This window comes from Macaca mulatta, chromosome X (genome assembly GCF_049350105.2).
Source record: "Macaca mulatta isolate MMU2019108-1 chromosome X, T2T-MMU8v2.0, whole genome shotgun sequence".
Lineage (NCBI taxonomy): Eukaryota > Metazoa > Chordata > Mammalia > Primates > Cercopithecidae > Macaca > Macaca mulatta.
This window is the reverse complement of record NC_133426.1, coordinates 150,721,626-150,730,775: the sequence shown is the minus strand read 5'-3', so window position 1 is coordinate 150,730,775 and position 9,150 is coordinate 150,721,626.

Sequence of the window (9,150 nt, the reverse complement as noted above, 5' to 3'; positions counted from 1 at the left end):
AAGTGACATGACTGGTTTATATGGTAGTCCTAGTTTTATTTTCTGGAACTTTTACACAGTTTTCTATAATGCCTGTACTAATGTACATTCCCATCAACAGAGTACAAGGATTGTCTTTTCTCCACACCCTCACCAACACTTGTTATCGTTTGTCTTTTTGATTGTAGCCATTCTAACAAATGTGAAATGTTATTGTGGTTTTGCATTTCCCTGAGGCTTAGTAATATTGAATACCTTTTCATATACAGATTGGCAACTTTTATGTCTTTTTTGAGAAATGTTGATCCAGGTCCTTTGTTCATTTTAAAGTGAGTTGTTTGCTTTTTTTGCCATGGAGTTAATGAATTACTTAAATATTTCTGTATTTAACCCCTTAGTGGATACGTGGCTTGCAAGTATTTTTTTCTCATTCCATAGATTGTCTTTTTATTTTACTAATTGTTTCCTTTGCCTTGCAAAAGTTTTTCAGGTTGTTTAAGTTCCACTTGTTTATTGTTGCTTTTGTTGCCTATGATTTTGGCTTCATATAAAAAAATCATTGCCAAGACCAATGTCATAGGTCTTTCCCTTATATTTCTTTCCAGGGATATTATACTTTCAATTTTTACATTTAACTCTTTAATATATTTTGGGTTGATTTATGTGTATTGTTTATGATAAGGATTCAATTTCATTTCATATTTTCTGCGTGCAGTTATGCAGTTTGACCAGCACCATTTATTGAAAAGACCATCGTTTCCTTATGCATTGTTGATTAGTCTTCATTTTTATCATTCTTCTTATCCATGTGTCTTTTTATTCTGGTAGTATTAAAGGTTTGCTTTTTGTCTTTGCTTTTTAGAAGTTTCACCATAATGTGTCTTCATGTGCTTTTCAGTGCGTTTTTTCTGCTTTGAGGGTAATGAGCTTCTTTGATCTATTCATGATCTAGGTAACTTGATATTATTATCTTCTCCTTTCAGATAGTAAACTTTTCCATTTTTGTTTTATTTGGATACTTTTTTAGATTTTTCATTTCTCTGCCATGATTTATAATCTATTAACTCATTGCTATGTCTTCTTTAATATCACTAAAACTTGTTTATAACTGCTACTTAAAACACAAACACACATCCATATAAATATAGGCCAATTTTATCATGTGTAGCATATCGATATCTATTTATTTTGGCTGCTTATTAAGTGTCAAATTTCCTACTTCATATATCTAGTAATTTTTATCATAAACTGTATATTGTGGTTGATGTTTTGCCACACCTCACATTTCCATCAGAAAGCTTTTTTAACAAAGAAAAAAGGTATATGCAACAGCACTAATTATAATTTTCTTGATACACAGAGAGTTGCTTAAATAGGACTCCTCAATTCAAGACAAAGTATTATGCAAGGCTGTCTTTTATTTTACTTGTGTGTTGTAGGACATCTAGATCATGGCACTTTCTTTAAAAAGTGTTGATATTTAATCTGACAGGCAGTTATATTACTTTCAGAGCCTTTGGTCCTGTCACATTGGTGATTTCCCTAGTCTATTTCTGTTTTCAACTTAGTCCTACATCACGGACCGTACTTTGGTTTATTATTCCAAAATAGTAGTCTTTTAATGGTCTCAACTGAATTCCAGAGGTATTCAATGAGGTCTTACACCTCTACTTGGGTCAGAACTACATCTCCCAGCCTTGCCAAACATCTGTTTCAGCCGGTAGGCCCACAGCAGACAGGTATTTCCTAGGCTTTGTGGAGTTCTCATCTAGTACAGGTCTAGTCCGTATCTTAGTCAAGGACTCATGACAAATTCCCACTCAGACATAAGGAATCCACTTTCTGAATATCTTACTGTTTTCTAGTACTTTGCCTCAAGAATTCCAGGTCCTTCTGCAGACCAGAACTCTTATCTCTGTCTCTTGGTACATTTGAGCTACTATAACAAAATATCATAAACTGGGTAGTTATAAACAACAACAACTTACTTCTCACAGTTCTGGAGGCTGGGAAGTCCACATTGATGGGATATTCAGAGGGTCTACTTGCTGGTTTATAGACAGTACCTTCTTGCTGTGTCTTCACATGGTATAAAGGGTGAAGGAGCTCTCTGATGTCTCTTTTATAAGGACACTAATTACATTCCTAAGGGCCCCACCCTCATGAACAGATCACCTCCCCAAAGCCACTCCTCCTAATACCATCAAATTAGGGGTTAGTTTCAATATCTGAATTGTGGGGAGATACAAACATTCAGACCACAGCAGCCTCCTAAGGTCATTTCTTCCATTACTTCACTTTGGATCTACCTCCTGGTGTTGTAGAAAGAAAGTTCTCCCAGAAAGAAATCCAGAGATGTAAAGGGGTGGGGTTGGACTATTTTGTAGTTTTTCCTTCTCTTGATAATTATAGTACTGCCTGATATGCAGTGCTTGAAAACTACTACCTCATTTATTTTGTCACTTTTAAAACTGTTTTGGCAAAATAGCAATTTTAGCAGCACTTATTCTGTCATGGCTGGTAGTGAAAATTTAACTTAAAGTTGTTTTTTTTAATGGAGCATCTTTTATCACCATTTAAATTTTTAATGGTTACTTGTACAATCATAATTTAAAAAATTGCTTCTTCTGCCACTTTTATGATTTTATATCTTTTCAGAAATTCACTTTTTTCTTTTGGTTTACAAATGTATTGACATAAAGTTGTTCATAATACTCTTATTATCTTAGAATTTTTAAAAATCTTGGTTTTGTTTGTAGGTATTTATACTTATTTTTCTTTTTCTATTCCTTCTGCCATTTATATATGTATGTCTTGTATCTTTCCTGATTATACTTATCAGTGATTTTTCTATCTTACTAATGTCTCCAAACACCCCATCTTTTATTGGAATAATATTATTTAATGTTATAGATTCACTTTATTATTTATCTTTGGATTTACATAACTGAAGTACTTTACTTACTTAAATTTCACTCACTTGCTTCTTAGTTAAAAAATAAATACATTTACATCTCTAAAGTTTTCTCTGACTACCACTTTATCCATATCCCAGACATTTTAACATTAGTGATAACTATTCAATATAAGTATTTCATTCCACTCTGGTTTCTTCTCAAATGGGGCCCAAATCATAACTATGGGAAATGCTGTGCAACTTTTACTCCAGCCTAGTTGAGCCAGCTGATTTTACTTAGGCAACATTTTTCTGGCTCTACCACCAAAGAAGTTAGCTCATCCATAGCCCTCTAGATTGCCAAGAACAGTAATTGTATCCCTGTTCGTGGTGGACCTCAGCTATAGGACAAACAAAGCAAGCTTACCAACTCTCTTCAGGCTTGAGGTGAGGAAAATAATATATTTCTCCCAAGGTGAGTATAGGTACTCTCAGTAGGGCAAGAGATCTCTCCAAAGAAATATCTTCATTGTTAGAAGCTGGTATCTGTATACACATAATCTTCTCCTTCATTAACTGTGGATGAACAATCTGTGCTTATTGCTAAGGCCAACATTTGCACTTGGAAAGAAAATTTCATTTTTCTTGTCTACTTCCAGCCATAATTTCCAACAATTATTCTCCTTATAACCTGCATCATCGATATTCTATTTTTGATCATATAATTTATATCAACAACTTAATGACATGCTGATATGGCTTAGCTGTGTCCCCACCCCAAATCTCATCTTGAATTGCAGTTCCCATAATACCCACATGTTGTGGGAGATCAGGTGGAAATAATTGAATCATGGAGGCAGTTTCCACCATTGCATTCTTGTGATAGTGAGTAAGTTCTCATAAGATCTGATAGTTTTATAAAGATCTTCCCCTTTCACTTGGCTATCATTCTTCTCTCTCCTGCCACTATGTGAAGAAGTACATGTTTGCTTCCCCTTCCACCATGATTGCACGTTTCCTGAGGCCTCCCTAACAATGCTGAACTGTGAGTCAATTAAATCTATTTTCTTTATAAATTACCCAGTCTCAGGTATTTCTTCACAGCAGCATGAGATCGGACTAATACAGTAAATTGGCACCAGGTAGTGGGATGCTGCTATAAAGATACCTGAAAATGTGGAAGCAACTTTGGAACCGGGTAACAGGCAGAGGTTGGAACAGTTTGGAGGGGTCAGAAAAAGATAGAAAAATGTGGGATAGTTTGAAATTTTCTAGAGACTTGGAGGGCTCAGAGGACAGAAACATGTGGGAAAGTTTGGAATTTCCTAGAGACTTGTGAAAGGTTGTAACCAAAATGCTTATAGTGATATGGACAATGAGGTACAGGCTGAGGTGGTCTCAGATGGAGATGAGGAACTTGTTGGGAACTGGAATAAAGGTGACTCTTGCTATATATTAGCAAAGAGACTGGTGGCATTTTGCCCTTTCCCTAGAGATCTGTGGAACTTTAAACATGAGATAGATAATTTAGGGTATCTGGTAAAAGAAATTTCTAAGCAGCAAAGCATTCAAGAGGAAGCAGAACATAAACGTTTGGAAAATTTGCAGCCGATGATGCAATGGCAAAGAAAAATCAGTTTTCTGGAGAGAAATTCAAACAGGCTGCAGAAATTTGCATGAGTAATGAGGAGCCAAATGTTAACCATCAAGACAATGGGGAAAATGTCTCCAGGGCATATCAGAGACATTTACAGCAACCCCTCCCATCACAGGCCCAGAGTCCTAGGAGGAAAAATGGTTTTGTGGGCTGGGCTGAGGGATCCCCTGATGTGCATGGCCTAGGGATTTGGTGCCCTGCATCCCAGCTGCTCCAGCCATGACTAAAAAAAGCCAAGGTACAGCTCAGGACATGACTTCAGAGAGTGCAAGCCCCAAGCCTTGGCATGTTCCAGGTGGTGTTGGGCCTGTGGGTGTACAGAAGTCAATAATTGAGGTTTGGGAATCTCCACCTAGATTTCAGAGGATGTGTGGAAACACATTGATGTCTAGGCAGAAGTCTTCTGCAGAGGCAGAGGCCTCATGGAGAACCTCTGCTAGGGCAGTGTGGACGGGAAGTGTGGGATTCAAGCCCCCACACAGAGTACCTACTGGGGCACTGCCTAGTGGAGCTGTGAGAAGAGAGCCACCATCCTCCAGACCCCAGAATGGTAGATCCACCAACAGCTTGCACAGTGCACCTAGAAAAGCTGCAGACACTCAATGCCAGTTGTGAAAGCAGCCAGGGGGGAATTGTACCCTGCAATGCCACAGGGGTGGAGCTGCCCAAAGTCATGGGATCCCAACTCCTGCATCAGTACAAGCTGGATGTGAGACATGGAGTCAAAGGAGATCATTTTAGAACTTTAAGGTTTAATGACTGCCCTGTTGGATTTAGGATTTGCACGGGGCCTATAGGCCCTTTATTTTGGCTAATTTCTCCCGTTTGGGAATGGTGTGTTTACCCAATGCCTGCATCGCCATTGTATCTGGGGAGTAGCTAACTTGCTTTAGATTTTACAGGCTTCTAGGTAGAAGGGACTTGCCTTGTCTCAGATGAGACTTTGGACTTGGACTTTTGAGTTAATGCTAAAATGAGTTAGGATGTTGGGGGTCTGTTGGAAGGGCATTATTGTGTTTTGAATTGTAAGGACATGAGATTTTGGAGGGGCCAGGGGCAGAATGATATGGTTTAGCCATGTCCCCACCCAAATCTCATCTTCATAATAGATCAAGACCATAATGAAATTGTAGCTCCCATTATCTCCATATGTCATGGGAGGGACCAGGTGGAGGTAGTTGAATCATGGTTTCTGCCATGCTGTTCTCATAGAAGTGAGTAAGTTCTCACAAGATCTAATGGTTTTATAAGAGGCTTCTCCCTTTGCCTTGCTCTCATTCTTCTCTCTCCTGCCAGCATCTGAAAAAGGAAGTGTTTGTTTCCCTTTTTTCCATGATTGTAAGTTTCCTGAGGCCTCCCCAGCCATGCTGAACTGTAAGTCAATTAAAACTCTTTTAAAAATAAATTAAACAGTCTTGGATATTTCTTCATAGCAGTGTAAGAATGGACTAAAACACATGCCATTTCTTTTTTCTCCATTCCTTTATAGTAAAACTCCTACATACTATATCTCCAATTTCATTTATCTATGTTCTATCAAACACAAGTAAGCCATGTTTTGATTCCAGTGTTACACCAAAACTGTTTTTGTCAAGATCATCATGTGCCTTACACAGTGTTTAAGCCAATATTTAATTCTCATACCTATTCTTACTTTATACATAAACAATTTTTGATACAGTTATTAGTTTCCACTTTCGTCATTTGGTTATTGGTATGTCACACTCTTTTGGCTTTCTGACTACTGTCCTGGCTGCTACTTCTCAGTCTCCTTTGCTGGTTTCTTTTTATATCTCTGAACTCTTATATTAAAGATCTCTAATGCTAACTCTTCAGAACCCTTACATCCAGCTTTTCCTGTTTTCAATCTCCACACTCCCTTGTTGTTTCATTCATTTTCTTGGCTGGTAATTCTTCAATATACTGATTCCTCAGTTTATATTGCCAGCTATGATCTCTCTGTTGAACTCCAAATTCTTGTATTAACTGTCTATTCAACAACTTTGTTTGAATTCCCAGTAGATATTGTAAACTTATAAATCTCTATTGGAACTTGCTCTCCATAAGCTCCTCTTTCTACGCTATTCCCCAACTGAAGAAATCACATCTCCATGGTTCCAGACCCTCAGGCAAAAAACTTTGATATCTCTTACTCATATCTCAGATTCAATTAGTCAGCCCATATAGTTGCCTCTATTTTCAAATTATTTCCAGGATGTATCCACTTCCCACTATCCACATAGCTATCACTCTAGTCAAAGCTACTTTCATTGTTTTTTACCAGATTGTTAAAATAGCCTAATATAAAGTCTTCCTAATTCTATCATTTTTTCTTTTCAGTATATTTTCACTCAGAAGCTAGAATGGTTATGTCAAAATATAAGTCAGTTCATCTCTGTTCTTTGCCTAGAACCCTACAATGGCTTTTCATATGACCCAGAGTCTTTACCACAGCCTACAGAGCTTTATATAATCTGTCCCCTTTGCTGTGATCGCTATGACTTTACCTCCTGCTATTTTAACTCTTAGTCACTTTGATCCAGTCACATTGTCATTCTTGTTATTTCCACAACTATAAAATATGCTTCAGAGTCTTTGCACTTTCCCTTCCCTCTATATGGAATGAAATTTTCCTTGTCTGGAAAGGTCAGTACCTCACTTCTTTCAGATTCTTACTCACCTGTCACATTGTTGTGATATCCCTTAGCTGTTTTAACTAAAATCAATATCCCGACTCACCTGTAATTTTTTATTTTTCTCATTTTATTTTTCTCATTAGGACTATTTGTCACGTGACATGCTATAAATTTAACTTATGTATACAGTATATTAGGTGGCTTTGTGTTCCGGAATGTACTTTCTATTAAAGCAATTTATATTATCTTTGTTTTACTACTTTGTATCCAGTGTCTAGCAGTGTCTGGCACGTACTAGACCCTGAAGAAATAGAATGACTGATTTCTTAGAATCGAAGCCAGATTTAAATGCTGCCCTGGTCATAACCTGGTAAAGAGTGCTGATATTCTTGTTACTCTGATTCTCAGTGACAATAGGGCAGGGAATGATTCCCCTGTGGCAGTGTGGAGAAGTAGGAAATGACGTAATTTATTAATTTATTTGTAAATGTTATCCAGTGACATTCCCAGTCTGGAGCACCTGGCTCTTACCTACTCTGTGTTTCTATTTCCTCCCACTCTGGAATCCAATTCCCTCTGACTTTCCAGGTTTTTCTCACTATTTTTAGACAGTTTTTCAGTCCCTCTAACGCACTTTTAGCTCTGAGGCAATCTGATGGTTGAGTTTTTGACAGGAAGTTAACAGCCTTGTCAGAAACTGAAACTATATGCATATTTCAACAATATATGTATTTTTCCCTAAATAAGCTTTTTTTTCTTTATTTAGGGAAAAATATAAAAAAGCACATACACAGTTCCTCTATTATTAACCCATTATATTAATATGGTACAATTGTCACAACTCATGAACTCAATATAATTTATAATCAATAATTATAATTAATTAATGTCCATGATTTATTCAGATGTAGTCACTTTTTTTAAGTCATATCCTTTTTCTGTTCCAGGATCCCAACCAGGATAGATACCACATTGCATTTAGTTGACATGTCTCCTTAGGCCACTCTTGATTATGAAAGTTTCTCAGACTTTCCATGTTTTTGATGACCTTAACTGAAAATAAGGAATACCGGTTACGTATTTTGCAAGATGTCTGTCTGTTGAGATTTGCCGGATATCTTTCTCATAGACTGGGGCTGTGAGATCTAGACAGGAAGGCCATAGAAATAGAGTGCAATTCTCATCATATCAAGGGCCCAGGCTATCAACAAGACTTACGACTGTTGATGTTAAGCTTGTTAGTCAAGCTGAGATGGTGTTAGGTTTCTCCACCATAGAGTTATTCTTTTATTACCCTTTTCCGTACTCTACTTTTTGGAATAAAGTCACTGTGGATAGCCTGTACTTAAGGAGTGGGTAGTTATGCTTCCCTCTTTGAAGACTGAATATCTACATAAATTATTTGGAATTCATTACAAGCACATGTCTCTCTACTCCTTAATTTATTGATTCAATCATTTATTTATGTAACTATGATATTATGGATATTTATTTTATACTTTGGATTATGATTTAGTATTGCTTTATTTTTTTTTGCTCCAGTTGTTCAGTTTGGGGCACTGGAAATTTCTTCAATTGACTCCCATCTTTTTCTATTGACATACTTCTGTCATGAACTTTCTTTTTTAAGTAACTTCTTTCTGGCACTACAGATACTCTTGGTTCATCTTATATATTTCCTGCTTCAGTGTTAGAATTAGCCATTTCTACAAAAGGTCCTGGTTCCTTTTATTGGACAGGGACATTAGATTTAGAAACGTGATGGGCACATTGCCTCTGGGCTGTTGCTTCTAGACACTGTCAGCTAACAGTACAAGGAAATGTAAGTGTGTATATTGCTTCCTGTGTATATACATATCTATAAATCCTTCCATTTGTAGCTATTTGTATCTATAATAAGCTAAACATGAGTTCATAGTGATGTCTCTAATTCTAGTTCATTTACACATAGATTACTATAGCCTGTTTCTCTTCCTTATCTT